Here is a 23,008-nt window from a genome sequence, read left to right on the forward strand (position 1 = left end):
ACAGCAAGTAGTTGTGTCCTGCCATGACATTTAAGATTTGTGATCACAAAATTACATGTGATAAAAATCGTTCATTGTTTTTGTGGTATTTCATGTTGGTGAAATCATCTTTCCCATAGGACTTGAATGCAGCATTAGATCTAGGGGGGGCTCCTCCTGCTGCTGATGCTGCTGCCTTCGATCGCACACACACACACGCACACGCACACACACACACACACACACAAAAAACACACCCCACCCTGCGCCTTACACCATCCCGGGCCGGCACTGCTCCTCCGCCGCCATGCATCTGCTGCTGCTAAAAATAGCTCCCCACTTTGATGATGCAGCGGTGACTGCTGGGAGAACTCAACATCCCACTCTTTCCCCCTCCGCCTCTCAATGGCGCAATTAGCCCTAATAAACCGGGAGCGAATTCATGATGTATGGGAGAATCTGGCCAATGCCCTCCCACCCCCCCAACTCCATGCCCTCTAATTGCCATGAATGGAGCCTTTGCGATGCACCAGATGTAGTTTGTTTGGGCGGGGCTGGAGAAGAGGTATGAGAAAGTGAGAGAGAGTCAGCAATGTAGTATTAGAAAGAGAGAGAGAGAGAGAGATGGGCAATGGGAGGGGTATCCCCCTGGGAAGCAAAGAATAGCTGAGCATCTTTTCCAGTGGAAGAGACACACACACACACACACACACACACACACACACACACACACACACAAATGTCATGAAACAAAAACTAGACCATTTCAGAATGAGGATCCAGCACGATGCTATTTACCGTAAATAATGACGAAGAAAAAGTAAACATGTCGTCCCCCATGAATGATGCAGAACTCCTCTGGGCCAATCAGTATTCACCTTCTTTTGTCCTGAAATTGCAATGCCTCCCTTGGACCAATCTGCTTACTTTTGAAATTGGCTGAAAGTAATAATTCATGACATTTTCATTTTCATGACGTTTTGCTACACTCGCTGACTGATACAACACAATATTGATTCAACCTATATCCAGTTTCCATTTGCTGTTCTAAACACGCAATGACTGGTAGCTCTTTCCTGAGAAAAATCCTCTGCCACACAGAAAGTGATGTGTTTTACTTTTCCAGTTTGTTTGGAATAAACAGAAGACGAAGAATTGGGTAGTTAGCATGAGCAGTGATAGCCACCATGGCTGAACAGACAAAGAAAAGAGCGACACCTACAGAAACTCAAACTTCATCAACAGAAAATCCAAGGAAAAAGACGTCACAGTACTGGACACACTGTTTGATTGACAGGTGATCCCTGTGAAGTGCAGTGCAGAAACACCACAGCAACGAGCGCCAAGTACCAAAGATGTTGCCAAATTTTTTTTAAAATACGGGAACCTTGCAGATTCCTACTTTAACACAGCAGTGAGATGCATCATTCCTCTAAGTTTCGTCAAAATCCAATCAGTGTTGTCTTGAGATATTGTGTGACAGATGAACAAATGAATGAAACAAACAGAACCAAACCATAACCCCCCCACTCCCCCCCAACAAACAGCACCAGGATGGCTGATGGGTAATTTTTTTACCCATCTACCACATTCCATCTGTACTCCTCACTCTTCCTCACCAAAGTCTGAGTCCAACTTAGTCCTAACCCTCGCTTCCCTTCAAAACAAAGGATGGATGTTTCTTGTGAGACAAGCATCAATTTTCCTACATCAAGCCAGGTAGAGAGAAATGTACTGTTAATGATAGCTCCCCTGTCTACCAAACACCCTGACAGCCTATTAACACCAGACAGAACCATCACTCTGGTATGATGAAACAGATGAAACAGACGCAGCGATGATTAATAGAGACGGAGCAACTCACTAAGAGATATGTGGATAGAGGTAAACGACAGAGAAAAAGAATTAGGAGAAACAAGAGAGAGAGGACAACGGTGAAGTAGGACAGAGCGCAGGGGAGGCCTGTCTGTCCCAGATCAGTCGTTTACTGCCAGCAGGAAAGGGAGAAGGAAAGAGAGAGATAGATAGAAAAAAAGGGAAAGGAGCGAGAGAGTAAACGAGTTGGCTAAATCTGGAGTTATGAACTACATCCCCCACTGAGCAGCGTAGCAAATATTGAGTAGAAAGTTAAGCTCCGCTCTCCGCACTTAAGCAAATATACCAGGAGAGAGGAAGAAAATAATACAGGCGCAAAACCTCAGAGAATGTGAGACTCTGACAATGGGAGCATGACAGGATGTCAGTGCAGCCGCAAGTAAACAGAGGAAATTTTTTTTTAAAAAGTCCAAAAGATACAGCCCCACCCCTGGAAGAGGATTCTGAATGGACATGGCTTCAAATAATCCAATTAACGCCAATTAATCAACATTTATCTCCCTCAAAGCCTGTTTTTTTCTTTGAGACAGGTAAGCGCTCGGCTCTAGCCTGCTGATAAATCCTCCTTTTGCCAAGCCTTATTGAAATGAATGTGTGACGGGAAGAGATTTTTAGTCCCCTGATCCCCGAAGAGGGATCTGCTCGGGTGGAAATGTCAACTTTGCTGTGTGTCCTCTGCGTCTGTAGTGGAACTAAAGTGTGGCGCTCTATAACACTTTCCAACCGAGAAAGAATTAACGGTATTTCCCTGCCAACGCCGCTTGAATGTTAATACGGCGACTCGGGCGGCAAATCATGGGTGTTTACTGGACCCTGACTCTCTTTATGCCAAACAAAATCAGAAGTACAACCGCCATGACAGTCAGTTAATCAACACTCAACAGCACCCGCATCGGCCTGTTGAACCGGATGAACCCAACTTCCACCAGCCAACTTAATTGAGCATCCTGGGATTATAATGAAGACTGAACTGAACTGAACTGATCTGGACCCAACTAAACTGAGTCAAACCTCTGTGTTTTGCTGCACTCGTTGCTCCTGGGCTCTGTCGCTCTCTCCCAACCTTTAAAGGATCGAAACATTAATATTTAAATCTAACCAACCTGAGGACTAAGTTAATGAATGGCTATTTGTTAAGCGTCTCGCTGGTTTGGCAGTGAATGAATGGCTTTAATCAAACTACTGTTGCTGAGACCAGTAGCAAGGTTACAAATTATGGGACAAAATGTTGTTAAGTAGGTGTGAGCCTAAGCATAGGTAGGTACAGAATGAGTATTACAGTGTTCCAGAGTCAAAAATTCTGACTTTGTGGAGAAAAGTCAATGAAACGGCCCCCTTCAAGTCAGAATTTCAAGTAGGAAACTCAGGCAAGATTTCTCAGCCGTGAGTTTTCTGAGATGATCTCACGTCAATCTATCAAAGCACCTGTGTGGTAAATAGTGAAACATAAATTTGAAAATGTAAAACTGCACATACAGTTGCTGCATGACATCTGATGTTAACTAGATAGCTAGCACTGCCAAATATCACTGACACAACATTAGCTGTTGCGTGGGGAACAGTATTTTACTTTGGACAAATTCAATCTTGCAGGCGTCCATGTTTCTTCCCTGGTTTTTCTGAGCTGGACCACTGGAACAGACAGAGATCGTAATAGAAAGGCAAAGTCTGACGTAATTCTGCAGGCTGTAAAGTTAGCATTTCTGCAATTTGGTGCATCTAAAACCCCTATGGACCTAACTATACATGACTATACATGACCAACTAAAATAACTAGTCAATGTAATGCTATGAATACGTTAGTAATTTGAATGTACAACACAGGCAAGATGAGACAGGAGGTAAAGGAAGTCGCTCATGACCAGTGCATCAAATCAATGCATCAGTGTTTTGTAGTCCGCTTAGTGTTTCATTCGCAAAAATTGCTATTAAAAGTAACTAAAACAAAGGTGATGGTAGTGGATCTATTTAACCCCTGGAACAAAACATAGTATATTGTGGGTATCTAACACAGCCCTTTTGGGGTATTTTTTGAAAACCCCATTCATATTTTCCATAGGAATTTTGCACTACACACCAAATGGCGGACATGATAACTATATGGCATACATTATGTAAAATGGAATGGGATGCAGCATTAGCCCATTTCACATTACACATTCTAAGCCCAGGGCTAACCTTAGCCCTAGGCTAAGAATAGACACCGGGTTATCTTGGCCCCTTTTCACACAGACAAAATTTAGCCCAGGGCTAATCCAATCCCAGGGTTAAGCAATTCACACTTGATTATTGTTAGCCCCAGGTCTACTGTCTACGCAACTTGTTACAATCTTCTAGAATGTCATACCAAGCACCAAGTTACCAAGTCTGCAGCAACCAACAGCAAATGAAGTGTGCTACAAAATGTTTTCTAAGAATTGATTTTGGCCCCATTTCCACTAGCATACTGCAGCCCCGTGTTTCTGGAGATAACCCTGAAAAGTGGGGGCTAACTCTGCTCTTCACCAGGGCCAGCTAGCCTAGCTTAAATCAGGGTTAACCCACTTTGAAATGTTTGAAAATTCTGCTCATGTGAAAGCCTCCTTAGCCCCGGGCTAAGAGCCATCTGAGCCTGGGGCTAAGAAGATCCTAAACCTGCTTTAGCCCTGGGCTAAGCGCCCTGCTGAGACTTGTGGAGGTGTTGTAGGCCTAATTCAATGAAATGGGTGCCCACTTCTTAGATCCAGCATATTGGTAAAATGAATTGTTACTCCATCGGCGTGTTGTTGGTTTGACAGCGAGTGAACTGCTGTGATTGAACTTGTGTAATCCACTGCAATCTGTTTGACAAATTAAGACTTTTTTATGTGAGTGAATAAAGTGCCAGTGAAAGTGATCTATTGAGAGCTGGTAGCAGTGAGTTAGTGTATAGCGATTGCTTGACATCGGTATATGATAAGTGTATTTCAGCTTAGAGCACCACTCGAAGCAAAGACTGAGTCAGGTCTCTTTCGCACACCAACACAGATCAGGAAGGCACAGTATAACCACTGGGCACCGACAAAAGCACTTCACTTTTACACAGCGATATAGGCTATGAGCTTCTCTAAACCCTTCAATAATGCATTGATGGTGAAGTGGACGGGGTAAAGTGATGAAGAGATTTCCAAATATTTGAGGCAGGAGTTTCCGTATCATTCCAAGTTTTCAGCGTTATCAGTTGCGCTCATGGTGGCTAATTTTGTCCGTCTTGTCAGATGACCCACTCTGCCGTCCTCTACCTCCATCTCCCTGGAGCGACACAGCACATACAGAAAAACGAATAGCGTGTGCATGTGTGTGAGTGACAATGACCGTGTGTGGGCGACGTGCCCGCGGTGTGTTACCGACAGTTGTCCAAAACTCTTAGGTAAATCCGCAGCTGAATACACAGCCGCGTTCCTCATCCTCGCACCCCTTGAACTGTAACAAGTTCCTGGCTGTTTAACTTTCTATTCTGCTTCATTATGGTGAAATCCTCCTCTTCTCCACTTATGCACAACTCGCCACAACACAGAAGCATATGTAGCTTGTGTGTAATTATATGTGCCCAGTGAAGTGACCCACCAACACCCTCCCTGTGGGCTGTATTCAGCCAAACAGCACATCTGATGGAGGAAGAACAATAGAGACAAAAGCATCTATAGATAGACTCAACTCAGTGGATAATGACGGGGGCAAGCCAAACACATGTTACCTGCTGGCAGGATGACCCTTTTCTTGTAGACGTACCCACTCAAGTGAGAGGACAGCAGTTTGAACATGTTTCTCCACTATGAAGTGCATCTGCCATTCGGGGCATGGCAAAGCGCCTAATGTACTTGAGTGCATGATTGCACACGTTTTATATCCTACTATATGTGCATCTGTGTCCACATCCATCCATGCGCACCCTGCCTATGGGACATGCCTAGGATAGCTGACGTGAGATTTACTAGGTGATTTTATGCAGTGGTTAGCCTTTTAATGTGTGCACTGAGCACCGATCATACCCACGAGCTGCTTTGTGCACCAGATCATCACCGATCCTTGGCATGCATGCAAATGTATGTGGGAGGGTGTGTATCAGTTTGGAACAATGTTTAACACAAGAGCCGTCAAGTAGCATCGCTCACACATCTATCTCTGTTATTTATTGAGGATGCCACACAAATTGTCTGATTCTTGCCTCTCTTATACCTGTGTCTCATCTGGATATATCCGTCCCTCCACTGCTGTCCACTCCTCTTTTTATTCTCTTACTTTCCCCCTGTCTCCTCTCTTCTTCTGCCTCTTCTGCCTCTCTCTAAAGCCGGGATACTGTATTTATCTGCCGGCATCAAGGAGTAATCCACTGCCAAACGCTGCCCGGCTCGCCTCCCTTCTGCCTATGCATCCCTCAGCAGATGCTCTCATCCCTTTCCCTGCCTCTCTCATCTCATCTCATTTCATGTCATCTCTACGTTTCGGCGCTCACAACTGTATCCTCATCTAAAGTCAAGATATTGGATTTACAGCTGGCCATGGGACAGAGGAATTAAAACACATTGCACATCAATGCAGTAAACTTGAACATGCAACATCCCCCCCCCCTTCTCCAACACACAAGCCCCATACCCCCCGTTCCCTGCACACACACAACACACACAATCAACCCCCCACAATGCATCTCTCCTAGACTCCCTCAGATGCAGAAATAAAGAAAGCAAAAAAAAAAGAAAGAAAGCAAAAACAAAGAAAACACTCTTACTGTCTTCTTCAATCCCTGCTGAAATACGGATATCCCTCCTTTGGAAAAAGGGAAGAGAGTGACAGAAGTGGAAAAGAGAGGAGGGGGGCAGGAGGCGAGGGGGGCCCAGCGGTTGCCAGTTGCAGAAGAATGAAGAGCGAGGAGGCAGATGATGGAGAAGACTGTGATAAAAAAAAAAAGAAAAAGAAAAGGAAGGCGGAGGAAAATCACTGCTGCAACAATGAAGACCCCCCCTCCACCGCCGGCACAAGAAATTACAAGGTGTCCGGCGTGCCGCTGTACGCTGAGGGATGAAGCATTATCCTCGGTTCCCAGCCTGTCTTCTAGCGGCAGCAGCAGCTCTGTAGTAACACTTCTATCCGCTCGGTCCTGACAATCTCCCCGTCCCTCGCTCGCTCGCTCTCGCCCCCCCCTCCCCTCCCCTCCCCTCCTTCCTCCTTTCCCTCCCCCAGCATGTTCAAAGTGCCCCTATCTCTCTTGCTCGCTCGCTCTCTCTCTTTCAGCTGGTTGGTTGGTTTCTCTCCTTCACCCCCCCCCTCCCATACCTCTCTCTCTCTCTCTGTCTCTCTCTCTCTCTCTCTTGCTTTTGCTCTTGCCCCTCCCTTTCCCCCTCCCCTCTCTCTCTTTCTCTCTCTCTCTCTCTCTCTCTGTCTTTGATGTTTTGAGGAGTTAGACTCCTAACACACAGACTAGCTGTGAAAGGAATGTATTTTTTTTTACATCGTCTCATAGAGCTGAAAGCACCATAGCACACAGTGGGATCCACCCAACAGTGCAGATATAGAACCCCCCCCCGCCTCCCTCCCCACCAAAAAAAAAAAAAGACTATCCGATAATTACCACGCAATATCAACAACAAAAACACACACATCAATTAGAGGGAAATTTCTCATTTTTGAAGCATTCTTGACATAATCCAGCGATTATATGCGCATCCCAGATACAGAGCAGCGCAATCTGCAGCAGTAGAGCCAATGTGTGCACTCACACACACACACTCACACACACACAGAAATATGAATTAAGAATGAAAGGGATGTGTATAAGAGGATGAGGGAAGCCACTGCTGCAATGCTTATTACCATACAGAGAGGCAGTGGGATGGGGGGGGGGGGTGAGGGAGGAGAAGACTGTGGGTGGAGAGGGAGCCTTCCACTGACTAGCTGAAATGAATAGCAAGTAGAAATCAACTCCATTATGCCAATCAGCAGTGAGTGAAGCATGTCAAACTTGCCACAGAGGCTTTGATAAGCTAACACCCCTTTAATAGTTCCTCACATTTGCATAGGGGTGGGGCGGGTGGGGGGGGGTCAGCATGGCTGTATAAATAGCCATGATGACAGAGAAACGGACGTGCTTTCTGCAGTCAGATCTCCCTGCATTTGCTGCTGGTGAATAATATAAGCTGTGCGCCGGCTTGCTTTGACACTTGGATAGTCGGAAGCTGGAGCAGATATTCCAGCGAGATCCCACAGCGTCCCGGCGCTCACCAAAAACCATCTGTCGGAGAGATTCCCCCAGCCCAAAAACTGGCTGGTTACAGCTGATCTTGATGAGTGCTACACTGCATGTCAAATAGTGACAAAATATCCGTTTCAGAATCCAGGAATGAATCAAAAGAGGGCAGGCTAGACCGCATAGTCTGTACGCTGGGCTTCACGCTACGTTTCACGCTATTAACATGAGCGAAGCAAATACCATGTCACAGTTTTGGATCCTATGCATGGTGTGGCACACTAAGCTCTAACTCCCAGGTTGCCAATAGTCTTGACATCTCAACTCTTTAAAGTGGCATTAATTCAGCTTCTTATATGCTTATAAAAATATGTGCTATGACTTTCTTTTCTTATAGTCCCTTTCTCATTGAAATTCCGTCCATTAGTCCCAAGCTGCGCAATCAAAACTGATGTAAATCAAATCAAACCTCACCCGGTGGGTGGGTGTCCACCTCTTGAGTCAGAGAGTGAGTCATGTAGAGGTAAGTTTCTCACACAATATTAAAAGTATTACAAGATAAAATACATTACTGTCATTTGATCTATTGTTTTCTGTAAATTGAGTTTGCATTGATCGGTCAGTCTGCATTTGCCAACAATCCTCTTTTGATTGAGTAAGTCTGAATGCATGGGAGCGTGTGTTTAACAGATTTTCTTTATCAGGCTCAAGCTGAACCAATAGTATTAATTGAATGAGAGTAATCAAATAGTTGCAGCTTTGCTGTTCTTCATCAAAACCACACACAAGCCGGTGCAAGGAGACGAGGGAGTTGCCTTAAGAGCAGGCAGTCAGACTTAATAAAGAAAGATAGCCATAATAATGATGAGAAATATCCCTGCTTGTGGAGCTGACATATTTATTCAGCCCCCTCTCTCAGACACGCAGGGTTTTGTTACAGCCATAATTTACACTAATGCATTGACAACTCAAGCAGTGGCCAGTCATTTGGAGCCTCTGCCACCTGTCACCTGGGAAATAATGTGCAACGCCAGTGCATCTTTCAAAAGCTCTCTTCTCCCTGTTTTCTCCCCGCTCTGCTTGCCTCCATCCCTCTCTCTCTCAGCGGCTCTCTAAAACCATCTTATTTTTTCCCTTCCTCTCTCCTCCCAGCCTGAGCTTGTTTCTAGGGGTTACAGATGGTTTGTGTTTTCTCCCTGCTTCACTGCTGGGGTGACTGGTTCACTACTGTCTGTTGGTTCCACCACACTAGTCTCATACAAACTCCAACTGCAACTCAACGCAGTCAGCCATTTCACAGGACTACCACAGCTGCACAACGCTCATATCCCATGAGAGATTATAATCACCAGAGAACGCGAAACATGGAGAACAGGGAGTCATGTGGCTACATATGTAGTTCAGGTTTAATGGAATTGTGATGTACACAAGAGTAAGAGGAGGAGCGGGCGAGGGGACGTCTCAATGAATAATTGACAAAGTGGAAAACTGCTAGGGTTAAAATGGTTAGAGACGCTCCATGTGTCATAAAATGGAATTCCACTGTGAATTTTGTATAAAGCACCATTGATGCATGAAGCTTATAAGGGTAACAAAAAAAGGAAAAAAAGTAGAGGTAGGGTTTTCTTTAATTATTTGCTGCAATTTAAGTAATATCAGTGATGAATCAGTATGGGAGTAAAGGTCTAAGTAGAATCCTTCTGTGGACTCTAACACCTGATGATGAAACACATTATTTTTTTTAATATTACAGGTTTGTCAATTGCTCTCCAGGAGCAGCTGATTTTTTAATTTCATTCCTTTGACTTTGTAACACCTCAAAGACACCCATTCCTGCTCTGCTAACAGATCATCTCTCTCTCTCTTTCTGTCCTCATTAAGAGAAAACTGTTATACTTGGCATCAGAATTAACCACTCAGTTGCTACTGAGAGCAAGAGAGAAAAGCAAAACTGGGTCATATGCTTGAAGAGAGGAGGGGAATGTGAGAGAAGGTGGACAGAGGGATGAACTGCGGGGAAGAACAAAAACATGACGTAGGTAGAAAGCAAGCACAGGTAAAAAGGAACGAGGTTAAGCCTACGCACTAAACCAGGAGGGTGAAAGTTTACCTCGATCTTTGAAATGAAACAGATGAATACATTACAGCTGGAGAAGACTGAGTATGAGGCCAAACAGAACGTTAGAGAGGAAATGACTGGGAAACTTTAAAGAACAAAAGGAAACTTACTGACAGTAAGCAACTTATTTACCCTTGCACTCCTTACTGTAGGTTTCTTGTAATGTTGATAGGAAGTTAAGCTTATTCTACTGTTGCACTGATTGTAAGCTACTGTGGACCAGTGTCAAGAATGTCTAAATGGCAAAAATGTAAATGTAAAGGGTAGCTGAGAGTTATATAAAACTGTCTACTTAATCATTTTATTTTGTTTCCTTTCTTTTAATAAATTCCTCCCGTAAACTGATACTGCAGGGTAGAGTTACCAGCAGAGGATATAACCAAAGAGCCAAGGAGAGAAAGTACAAAAAAGAATTAGGTGTCTTTAATGATATAGGCTACATTTGTACATTTCTACAGCAGACTTTCAGAAAGACTAACTGCCAATTCAAAAAGGCTGAGAAAATATTACCTGTAACAACTAAAAATGTGAACTGGATAAGATGTCAAAGGATTTAAAATTAAATACTCAATGTAAATATTCAGTTCAGTATTTTGTCCCATTAAATAAAAAAACATTTCATAGTTTGAACAATCAACGTGAAATATAAATTACATTAAAGCACCATTTCAAGAATGAGGATATTAAAATAAATAATTGGCCTTTCCATATCAAGACAGTACAATTTCATGGTAGCAATGTAAGGCTGTGTTGTCACACTGAACACTCTCGCCGCAAGTTGTTAAATGGAGCAGCATACATCATGACATGAGTGGAATGCTCACGAGACTTCCACAATAAACAGTAAGTAACTCTGATTACAATATGAAAACCCATGTGAACCTCCATCAGCGACAACAAACTGGCAGTAACCATGTGGGTGATGCACAGATGTATCTTACTGTTCTTTCAGTATAATAGTCATTCATCCCTTGAAATGAGACCAAAGCAACGACAAAGGTGAGACATAATAAATGACAGATTGTCACTTTTTTTTTTTTAGTTGTAACATGGTCCAATGATCAATGTTATTCAAAGATTTCTGATAACTTCTGATTAGGGAAACCCCCATTACAAGGACCTCATGTTGTACTATCCCTCGAGTCACAACATCTGACCATCAAAAACAGCTGGCCTGCAAGAACGTATTGCAGTATTCTCCTACCTACCCACCCTCCCTCCCTCCCTCGTAGATGCTCAAGAGAGCAGCTGTGAAAAGCTGCAGTTCATGTCACACATGCCATCGCCCAGTGGAGCTGTCCTGGAATATTTTTTTTTCAGGTCTGGTAGTCATTATACAGTACACTGTTCATGCACAAGCCTTTCATTTATGCACTACTGACTATGATCTTAATTAAATTTGGCATGGCAACAGTCACACAATCAGGTACGACAACACATGGTACCATACTCTCATCCCTCAAGACCTGCCTGCCAAATGCATGCACGCGCACTCACACTCACAGAATTACACACCAAGTGAGCAAAAAGCTTACCGTGAATAAAAAACGAGGGTAGACTGTTTCAACAGGTGCTTCAAAAAGTCACAAGAACATATTAAAGAATGAGGCACAAAGCTGCCTTTTGAAAACCAATACAAGTACCAGCAATCAATTGTGGTGCTCCTGTTTCTACTGCCATACATTGTATAGAAAAATTCATACAGCTATGTTACAGTACAGTAAGAGGGCTTTCAATATTTATAGGGCTTGTAAGTTCAAAGTCCAAGTTTTTACGAATATTTTAATGCTTTGTTTTCATAATGCATTTCCAATTTGGTACTCTTAGCAAATTATGATGGTATTTCATAAAAAATATAGTTAAAACATGTTGATTCGCCCATGTTACCATCATAAAACCCACTACAAGTTATTCACATGATAACAGTGCATCAAAAAAATTGATTTAGAAAATTTTCAATAATCACTCAGCGGGCTTCAATAACTGGTAGACTGTGAATTACAATGTTTACAAAAACATTTTGTGGCAGATATAACCCCCCCCTTGAGCAAAACAATGTACACATGTAACCTAGGATCCAGAGAACTTCGGTGGGTATAAATTAGTCCGAGTACTGGAGATCTAAGTCCACTGTGCCATCTGTCACCACTAGCCTCACTCTCTTGGGTTTTGTGGGACCCATGGAGTGGGAGGATGTAACAGGTCCATAGTGTGATGTTGGTGGGTGGTCACCGGGCTGGCACTGTTGCTGTATGTCCTTCCTGCAATGTTCGTCCTGACCTCTGAGCCCTGAAAAGCCCCCCAAAGAAAAAGCTGTTGAGTTTGAGAGCTGAGGTCCACAGGGCTCAAGGACAAGCCTCCCTTGGGTGCCTGATGGCTCCATCAGACAATGGTAGGTATAGTTTGTCGGGCCTAACCCTGGGTAAGTCAGACCCTCAGTCCCATCCCTGAGACCCAGGGTCACTGAATGATCTCCACTGAAGTTTAGTACGTAAGGAGGACCTTGATAGCCATAAGGGAAAGAGGCTGAGGAGGATGAGGACTGATTCTTGTGTGCTGGTGCTGGCGTTCCAGGAGGTGTATTGTGGGCCACTTGGGGGCTATTGTGCTGAGACATAGAAGGAGAAAGAGATGTGGCAAAAGTAAAATCAAAAGGGTCGTGCTGAGCATAACATGGCTGGTGTTTGTCTGGGGTCGATGGAGTGGATTTATCCTCGTTCAAACTTTTGCTTTGTGGTGACCCATAACTCTCAGACACTTTGCTAGGAAAGAAGAAGGGCCTTGGCAGCGTAGAGAAGTTTTTGTGTGTCAAATTGGTTTCAATGCTCTGGGGTCTGTCAGATGACATTTTACTTTTATTGAAAGACTGGGGGAAAAGAGAGTTGCCTTTGTTGCTATGAGAATTTGACCTAATGGGGTTGCAGGAGGAACTAACGTGACCTACATCCTTTTCAGAGGTATATCCTTGAAGTGAAAGGTTACCTTTATGGTAGTCTGTACTAATACCTACTTTCTGCCTCTGCTGAGTCTTCTCAATATCACCCAATTTTGCACTGACTGTTTTGGACATGTAAATGGGGCTGCCAGCAGCCACATTGTCTTTAAATGGTGCACTACACAAATTCTGACTCTGCTTCCCTCCTTGAAACTTAAGCACCCTATGGATGACTGTAGAGGTTTTGTCCTGGAAGTTCAGCGGATTGTCAGCAGGATTGGGATTTTTCACAGTGAAAAGTGGGGAAGAAAGGAATTTGTTAGCCATTTGAGGTGAATGGACGGGCTTAGTTGAGCAACTGTGGGGCACTCCTCTGACTATGTTTGGCTGACTATTGGAAAAAGACTGAGATTTGTTGGGAATGCTCATACGATGGAAGGGGCCCTGGGTTTTAAGGTGAGACTGGGCCTTTAACTGGCTAGTACTAGCTTTGACATTGGTGATCTGACTGGAGGGTTGGGTTGGAATAATAGGACATTGAGATGTAACAGCAGAAGAGGTCGCACAAAACAGCCGAGGCTTGCTTACTACAGGCATGGACTGTGTTTTGGGGTCTTCTTTGGACAGTCTCATTCCTGGATTTTTACTCAAAAATCGATCCATAGCAGTCACCTCAACATTGCTTAGAGCTGAAAAATTGAAGTTGGAGTTCGATGGGTGTTTGTCTTTGGAGGTATCCTTCACTTCACATTCCAGAGGAAGAGAGTCACTTTTGGAAGAAATAAGACTTGGGAAAAACTGCAGATCCTCACTATTGAAGTTGTTTCCTGGACTGGGAGGGCCAAGGTATGGTGTTTCAGTGTTCCATGTATCAGAGGGGCTGTGAGAGAGGGGACTGCTGAAGGGGTCTGTGGGTGGCTCCAATGGACATAGATCTGATGGAGAAGATGGAAGTATGTTCTGTGGTTGATAATACCCTTCAAAATTGAGACACTGAAAGTCCAAAATATCATCGCAGCAGTTTGTAAAGCTGGGCTCAGTGGAAAGCATATTATCTGGGGTTGTGAACGGTGGTGACTGGGACGGGGGCTGGATGACAGAAGTAGAACCACTGGAATAGACTGTTGTCTTTTCCAAGGCCTGAGATGCACACAAGCCCTCAGAGAGCCTGGAAAGACTGTTGTCAATTTGTTGGAGGGTATGACTAAGACAAGTGGTGGGTGTTTCTACAGTCCCACTCTTGCGTGTTTTCTCCATTTTGTGCCTCTGTTTCCTTCCTCCACTACTTATCTCTAGCACTGGCCTTTCAGTGATTCTATCAGGAGCAGATGCTAAAACTTGAGCTTTACTGCCATTAAGAGGGGAGGATAGAGACAATGGAGAGAGAGACAAGGAAAAAGGTGGAGGTTCTGTTTTCAGAGGGCCCAAGTTGCTGTTCAGTTTCTGAGAAGATGGGCACTCTTCTTTGAGCTTGCCAAAATCTACCAATACTTTCTTTTCTTTCCCTACAATGTGACCCTTCATCTCCTTTGTAACCTTGGTTTCTATCTTAGGCTCTGTTTCTATCTGCTTCTCATTCTTGCAGTCTACCTCCCAAATATCTTCTACCTTTCTCCGCAGTTTAATTACTGGTAAGGGAAATCCATCAAATTTCAATTCAGGCTCCTGTTTGTGCTGTGCCCCACTTTCAAAATAGCAACTATTGTTTACAAAAGGATCTTCAATTTTTGCTTGTTGCCCTAAGACAGAATCTTCAATTTTTGCTGTTTGCCCTACAACAGAATCTTCAATTTTTGCTGTTTGCCCTACAACAGAATCTTCAATTTGTGATTTTTGCCCTACAACAGAATCTTCATTTTTTGCTTTTTGCCCTACAACAGAATCTTCATTTTTTGCTTTTTGCCCTACAACAGACAAAGTCTCACCAGCACTTTTATCTCCCTTTTCTGGTAGCTGCTTAACTCCCCCTAATACCTCCCTATCTAGCTTCTCCTTGATTTCTACCTTGTCTTTGTGAGAACCACTAGGTCCACATGCATGTTCTACATTTTCGAGGTCCTCTGAATTTGGGTCTGCAGAGCAATCCACCCCTTGATTTTCCCTCAACTTCTGTCCTCTCCTTTTCAAACGATGCAATCTACCCTTTGACTTAATACTAGCTTGCACATGTGCCTGAGCTGCTTCCATCTCCATGTTCAAAACTGATACAGAATCCATGATGGCTTTAAAAGGGTCACATGTCAGTGAATCAGCTTTTTTTTCTGTATCTAATGACAAATCCTCACATCTTGGGCTTTCCAGCTCCCACAATTTCCCCCTCTTTCTTTTAAAACGAATCTTGAAATTGAGGTCCGGCTTAGTCTCCTCCTCCAAACAGGTTTGCGGGAGGGGTGAAATTTCCACCCCATCTTCCATTGCAAATTTATTTTTACTTGGACCTTTGCCACAATGTTGTTGGATTTTAGCAGGATCCTCATCTTGTTTGTCCTCTGCAAGCTCATCATTCTCTTGTGTCTCAGCATTGTCAATCTGGTCTTCATCTTGCCTCTCTAATTTACACTTTCGAACTCTCCTCAGTCGTTGGCTTCGCTGAACTTCATTAGCTCTGGAATGAAGCCACCGGTTAGTAGTCCTTTTGGGGGTTTGCTTCTGGGCATCAGTTTTCTTAAATCTGCATTTACCATCTTTTGTCAATTTGCTTCTCTCACCTGAACACAGAGAAAAGTCCTGCCTTTGCTCTGTGGAAGAGTTTAATTCAGTGCCTTCTTTAGAAGCTTGGTCAGAAACAGGAGAATTGAAACCCTGTTCAGAGTCTATATCCACAGAATTGCGAAACATACGTTTCTTCAGAGGAATGTTGGACTGTATGTGTGTCTGTGGATTGATGTCTGGATGCAGATTAGTCACGGCTTTTGTTGAAGTTAATGACTCTTGATAAGGACCTGGTGGGTTGGGGCAGGTGCCGAATAACTCATCATGCCTTTGTGATGATTGAAACTGCAAACTATCCTGATTTAACTCAGTCTTAATTCTAGCTATAACTTCTTTGCGTAAGTGTCCCTTAATGCTTTGTTTATCTTCAGCATTTGTTTTTGCTGCTCTATGCGCCCCCCTTCGTCTTCCTACATTCCTCTCCTGCACTGCACAAGAACGTCTGTCTCTATGTATTTCAGACGGTTCTTTTCCCCTCTCAACACAGCTTTGTGTAGTGTTGCCATGTTCCATTTCTTTATGAGCTGAGGTAGAAATCCCTCTTCCTACAGTATCTCCCTCTAATCTCTTATCTCTATCAGTTTTATCTTTCCTTAGAAAATCAGAGAGCAGAACCCTTGCTTGTTTTATGACAATATCCTCCTTCCCCCTACTTGCTGAATTTTTACTCACATTCTTGACCATTTTGCTCTTACATATTCGTTCTAATGGTTTACCAAGTCCCCCATCCATACCTGCACCTTTGATCTTATTATTAACACACTGCATGTTACTTTCTATTCTAGGCGTTTCACTGCCCAGAATTTCACACTCTGACTCTTTCCGTTCTTCCAGGGCCCCTTTACTCTTACATTCCACAACTGGAGTTGTTGTAGCATTACTCATTTCTTTTTGCGCTTCAATTTTGCCTTTAATAATGTCTTTCTGCTGCTCCATTTGTATGCAACTTTTATCTTCCCCTGAGACTGTTTGTATTTCAATTACTTTGTCATTTCCTCTTTTCTCACTGTATGATAAATCATCTACAGCCTCACATGCCTGTCTCTTCCTTACATTAACTTTATCTATAGCCTTGAAATACATTTCCCTCACCCCTCTATTACCTTCAGCTGTGGAGATCTCTGAGCTTCCTCCCTGCTTCTGTTGAGATCTGGACACTCTGGTTTCTGCCTGTGCTGTCAGAGGCTGTCTAGTCCGCTGGCTCTGTCTGATCTTTCCTCTTACCACCACATTTTCTTTCTTGTCTTCATGGGTCTTTTCTGCTTCTACACTTTGTGGCACTGATACCCTTGTTAAGTTCACCGTAAGGTATTGCTTCAGTGATATTAGCGGATTGTCCGCAGCTTTCTTTGATCCATCTGAGACACTTTGATAAAGTTCAACACTTTCCTTTGTGTGTTTATTTGAAAGTGTCCTGTTCATCAACGGGGATGATGGAGCGCTGACGGTCTTGTGCTCGGTTTGCTCAGTCACTGGGTTTTGAGCCGTGCCAGTGATGCAGGACACATTGCTGCTGCACTTGGTGCCATCAGCAACTTTTATGCACTTGTTTTCATGGCCATCTGTGATTGTTTTGTCCATGTTCTCTTGTTTGGGGGAATTTGCATTGCTGCTTTTGTCTAGTTCAACAGGTTGACAAACAGTTGTAGTGTTAGCTGTGTTACTGGACCCTGTTTGATGTGTGAGCACGGTGTGAACCATGCTCCTTGTTCTTGAAGAGGTCCTTGAGTGAACTGCCTGTCCGTCTACCACTTTGAGGGACTTCCCATTAGGGCTTGCGCCACTAACCACCGGTCTACTTTTCTCATGAAAAGACACAGGGGAATTTAGAGTGAAAGGCTTCAAGTTTACCTCACCAATAGCTTTACCACTGCTGTTATTTTCTTCAGTGCAGTGCAGTTCATTTGACTCTTTATCTTTTGGCTTCACTTCTTCCAGCAGTTGGAGCAAGGCCCTCTCTTTGCTTCTTGGGTCCTTACAATGAAGTAGGAAATCCACTGTGTGGCGCCGTACTCTGATTCTAAGGTCCCTCAGTGTAACTTGTGATAGAAGTGGAACTGTCCGGCGCTGTTTGACTGTGGAGGATTTGAATGGGTTCTTTCCTGATCTTCTGTGCTTCTCTTGTCTCCACTTCTTTGTCCGAGTCAATTTTCTGCTCATCAAGGCATTTCTCTTCATCTGCTGGGTAAAGGAATTCCTGGAGGGGATGGCTATGAATGGGAGACAAGAACAAAGAAACACAGATGAACTTAGGCTGCTCTAAACAAAAGCATTTTTTTTGCTAATGTGAATATCTTGATAAGAAGTGCACGAAAATCCAAGATATCCAAGGCATATTAACAGAAAGACCAGTTAAATATGATAAATCATATCCAATTCTATAGGCTGGAAAGTGTATATGGCTGGGTATTGGCTGGGTACATACTTTGTATGTATTGACCATATCACATTAAAATGCTAAGTACTAAAAAGTGTAAAGACATTCAGTGCCACCTCTCAATCGATCATCCAGGAACCTCATTTTACTATTTACTATTTTTTCTTTTCAAAGAAAATTTATATCAGTGTTGTCTCATCTTGTGATTGGCAAAGCAACAATGTGAAGTACATATTTATGTGCAATGCTTTAGCGCAAATGAATAAAACACTGCCTCAGTGCAGCTTCCTTACTGGAAATGATAAATCAATCATTGCCAGCAATGGCTATGATACTGGTGACTTTGTCACCCTTCTAGACTTAGTTTCTCTTGCCTTCAGCACTGTGTTAGGTAAGAAAGAGCAAATGTTATATAAATAAAGCTAAAAGTGTACTTGCTGCATAAGATTAATACACATATCGAGGTTACCGGGTCTAATAACAAGCAAAAGCAGCCATTATAGCTACAGTCCTAATGATCTGCACTGTACTTATATTTGGTCTAAATTAAGGGCTCTAAGACTTGATTCCTTGTTCCCTCTGGTAGATGGATAAGCCAAACATCAAAAGTAGCACAGAAATTAAACAATGAAAGCCGATAGAAAGCGGCTCACAGAACTTGGCGCCAATGGTTGTTATCGCAATTCAAGTATTTAAAAGCTAGGAGCTGTTTGCCCAGTGTGAGAATTAAGCAAATATGGTATCCAACAACTAAGGTTGAAAAACAATTGAAATATTGACTGCTGCAATTTCCAAATTGCAAAAAGGCTGCATTTTGGCCTGAAAGGTGTTTCGGGCCATCTAAACTATATTTTTGAATGGTGTGCAGAACACCTGCCGGTCCTACAATCTTTCATTATACACAAATTTGATAAACCAAGCATTTCTGTGTAATTTAGTTTTTCTAAGTACTAAAAAGTAACATCACATAATAAGTGGAGTCTACATCTGTCGCAAATCACAATATTCAGCAAAGGATTTTCAATATGACACATACTACAGATACTTCAAAGCGATAATGTGCTCCCTTCACCTTATAAACTGAAAACTGCATGGGCTTTTTTACTTTCTCAGAATCTTCTGCAATATTTATACTCATCGTTTTCTTGTCCACCAATCGCCTCCAGTTCAAACCCCAGTCTGCTTTACTTTTCACACTGATCTGAATTCCATCATGTTTTTGAGCAGGACATGTGCAAGTAGAATTTGATCCCAGTGCTACAAATTGTAAATACGCAGATCTTGTCCACAAAACAAGTGGGATCTATAATACTGTTTCCTTTTCTCACCGCTGGCTTCAGACATCTCCTCACACAATGATCTGATAAAAAAAACATGACCTGATAAAAAAAAAACCCTAACTGAAATACACTTCCTAAATTTTCCAAAAAAATTCCCAAAGCAGATTTAAAATTCCCAAAAAAGAGAAACATTCTAAGTGTAGGATCAGCAGAAAAAAACTCTTTTGACAGTTCTGAGGTGATTGAGCTTTTGTGATCAGGGCCTCTAAACGCTGGACCAACCTGCATGAGGCAATACAATGAGCAAGCGCTGAAATTTCATTTTATTATACTGGTATTGAAATGTTAACACTGGCAGTCCTGCAGGGTTTCCACATTTTGTTGAGTGGGCCTTAACGAACCAGCAGAATTAGTTATCCTTTGGGCTTCAACTTGATGGTTCACTAAGCGAACATTGAACTGTTGAGCAGACAGTCAAGCTCTTATTATTGCTATTTCTACTATATAATTGCATTGTTCTGATAATATTCCCCTTCCTAAGTCTTGTGCCATTTCTGTTGTGCTGAGAAGGCTTTTAGGGAGCCAGAAATTCAAGTCTTCTGTTTATATTAGCTGCTGTTAATATTTATTTTGTTCCTTGTATTTTAACAGCATTTTGTAATTTTGTCAGTGCTATACTAGCAATTACTATTACAACTATCATTATCAATAAGAGATTTTCCAAAGATGATTTCAGAGAAAATCCTGCACCGGTTACCTTTGAAGATACCTGAGTGTATTCCTGGAATAGCAGGCCTTGCAGGGCAGTGGCCCTTCTCTCTGTTTTGACGAAGATATCTCTCCCTCAGACGGTACTTTTGGCCCACAGAGTCCTTTGTTTCTTCACATTCAGGCTGCTTCCCTTTGTGTCTGAAGTGACCCTCTCCTCTCCTGCAGAATCGTTAAAATTGGAAAAAAAAAAAATTGTACTTTAACCAGCTAAAAGTGAACCAAATAATATTTTGACTATGTCTAGTAAGCAAAAGCTTCTCGAAACAGATTTGAACAAAAACCTAGATAAAAGAGGATTATGATCTGATGCTGTACACACCTCTCACAGGTGCAGCATTCACACATTTCATTGCCTTCCCCAAAAAAGCTGGCACCATAGTAACACGTGATCTCCTCCCCAGGTGAGATGGGTCGGATCACTTCAACACAAGCACCATTCTTCTCACCAGGGACAAACTGGGCGGGAGAAAAGGGAAAAAAACAGAGCCAAAGACAAAGGTTTGTTGGCCCATGGGAATAACAACTACAACACAGAGCAGTAAGGAAACAGAGTGAGAGGAAATTATTTCAAGACTATAATTCTGTATTGATATCTATCTACAATATGAATTTCAATATTGTAAAAACAGAATACCACAATAATAAAGCTCAATAGATTATGCAACCAACATGAGCATTTTTAAGCTGGTTAAATGTCAATTATGTGGTAAGTGTCCAACCTCTTAAGTACATGAGATCAATAAATACAGCTCATTACCTTGCAGTTGGGTCTGCAGTCTTCCAGCCAGAACGAGAAACAAAGTGACATCATGAGAGAAAGGGAGAGATCAAATTTTTTAAGTTATTAATTTAAATCATACAGATGAATAAGAGGCATAACATTTTGCTGATCATCTGGCTTGCACTTGATTTCACAAACGCTCAAAGCTAAGCTGATTAACTCCGAAACATTATTAAAAGATCTTGTCAGAAGCCGACCTCTGTGCAAGAATGGATGGAAGAATTAACTCGAAAGAAATTTGAATGGATCACTAATTTCACTGGACCTTTTGTGCTCCTGAAAATTCAGTACACACCATGTAATGACAGATGGTCTGTGAAAAGCAAGTTGCTTAGGCTTATCTGTTGTAATGACCTATGATTGACCAAATGCTTATGTAATGAAATTAAGAATTTAAAGCACCAAGTCACCATATTATACACAGGACAGTTATTTGCTGCTATGTTTATCCTGCTGAGACAGATGAGACAGATACATACAGCGGCTATAAAAAGAATCCACCCTGCTTGATTCTTTGCATATTTTCCTGTGCTACGAAATTAGTGCAAAATGCATTTATTTGGGTTTTTTGGTGTAAAATCTAGGCAAAGTGCCCTCCAGGTGTAGTAGAATTACTGAAGTACAGACGAGGCACTCGTCAGTGTGTCTTTTCTGCAAAAAAATGTCTTCATTAACTTCACTAAACTCAGAAGAGGAAGAGACCCTCTGGACTTTATTTTATATACAGTGAGGGAGGGATGAGAGTTTATTTTTCTCTGAAGCCCCAGGAACTGAAATCCAATGTCATCCGTAAGTGACACACTAGTGATACACTATTCCACACTGTACTGCAGCATTATGCAGCAGAATGTACAGTATGCCCTAAAATCACAAGAATGAACAATATGTTATGACATTGTCTCACTGGTAAGAAAAACAAAAAAACAACAAAAAAAGTAAGTGGGGTGAATGCTCTTACAAACAAGACTTTTCTATTATTGGAATTGTATACTAAGTAAATCCTTAAAAAAATACTTCAGTATTTTGAAGTACTTGTTAGCACAAGAAAATATGCAAAAAGTCAACAGGTCGAATACTTAACTGAGGTGCCCGTCTACTGTAAAGATGGAAACTAGCTTTCTCGAGAGATCAAATCTATAAACTTAGAGTTACAGGACAAGATGGTGTATTTAATGTAAGTCTGGAGAGTACCTAACTAATCTATGGAGGAACCCAGAAAACCAACAGCCTGTGTGTATTAGGGGTGCCTCAGTAATATCTGTAGTATGGAGATCGGTGCCAATCCAAACACCCCAAAATTAAGCTGCCCTGCATACACGACACTTAAAACTTTTCCAGTGAGAGGGAAAACACCCTGACATGTCAAAAAGATGAAACGCTGCCATTTGTGAAACTCAAGAGGCAGAAAACCTTTCGTTTAGAAAAGGAACCTTGGCTATGAAGGCTGAATACCATTCTGTTTTATTTGGCCTAACCTACTACACTTTTATCTTGATCTGTTATCCCATTCTGAATAAGCTGGTTTTGAGAGTCCTTCAATAAGTGTTTGACTGGTGTAAAAAATTAGAAGCGCTATCCTCTTACAGTTGCATAGCCTATTTTCTATTTTATTATGAGCATTTATTATGTTTATATTTGAATGACGATCAGTATACGGCCAGTGCAAAATTGTATAAAATGAATAAGTAAAACGCAATAGATTCACAACACCTGCTCCTGTAATTGGTTTGAAATAGCCCAATACTGGGTGCCATGTAGGAATGTAAAGTGAGCAGCACTTGGATCAGTAGTCACATCACTTCTGAAAATTTGGTACTGGTGCAATCTCTAGTGTGTGTGTGTGTGTGTGTGTGTGTGTGTGTGTGTGTGTGTGTGTAAAGGGTGATACACAGAGTCACAGATGCAGACAGACTCACCATGGTTAATGAAAGCAGCAGGCCCAAGCCAGAGCTGAGCGCAGCGTTTGCGTGTTGAGTA

Source organism: Centroberyx affinis, unplaced genomic scaffold (genome assembly GCF_046629955.1).
Source record: "Centroberyx affinis isolate AG114_WGS23_722 - 3 ecotype Tasmania unplaced genomic scaffold, CSIRO-AGI_Caff_v1 ptg000256l_1, whole genome shotgun sequence".
In the NCBI taxonomy this organism is placed as follows: domain Eukaryota; kingdom Metazoa; phylum Chordata; class Actinopteri; order Beryciformes; family Berycidae; genus Centroberyx; species Centroberyx affinis.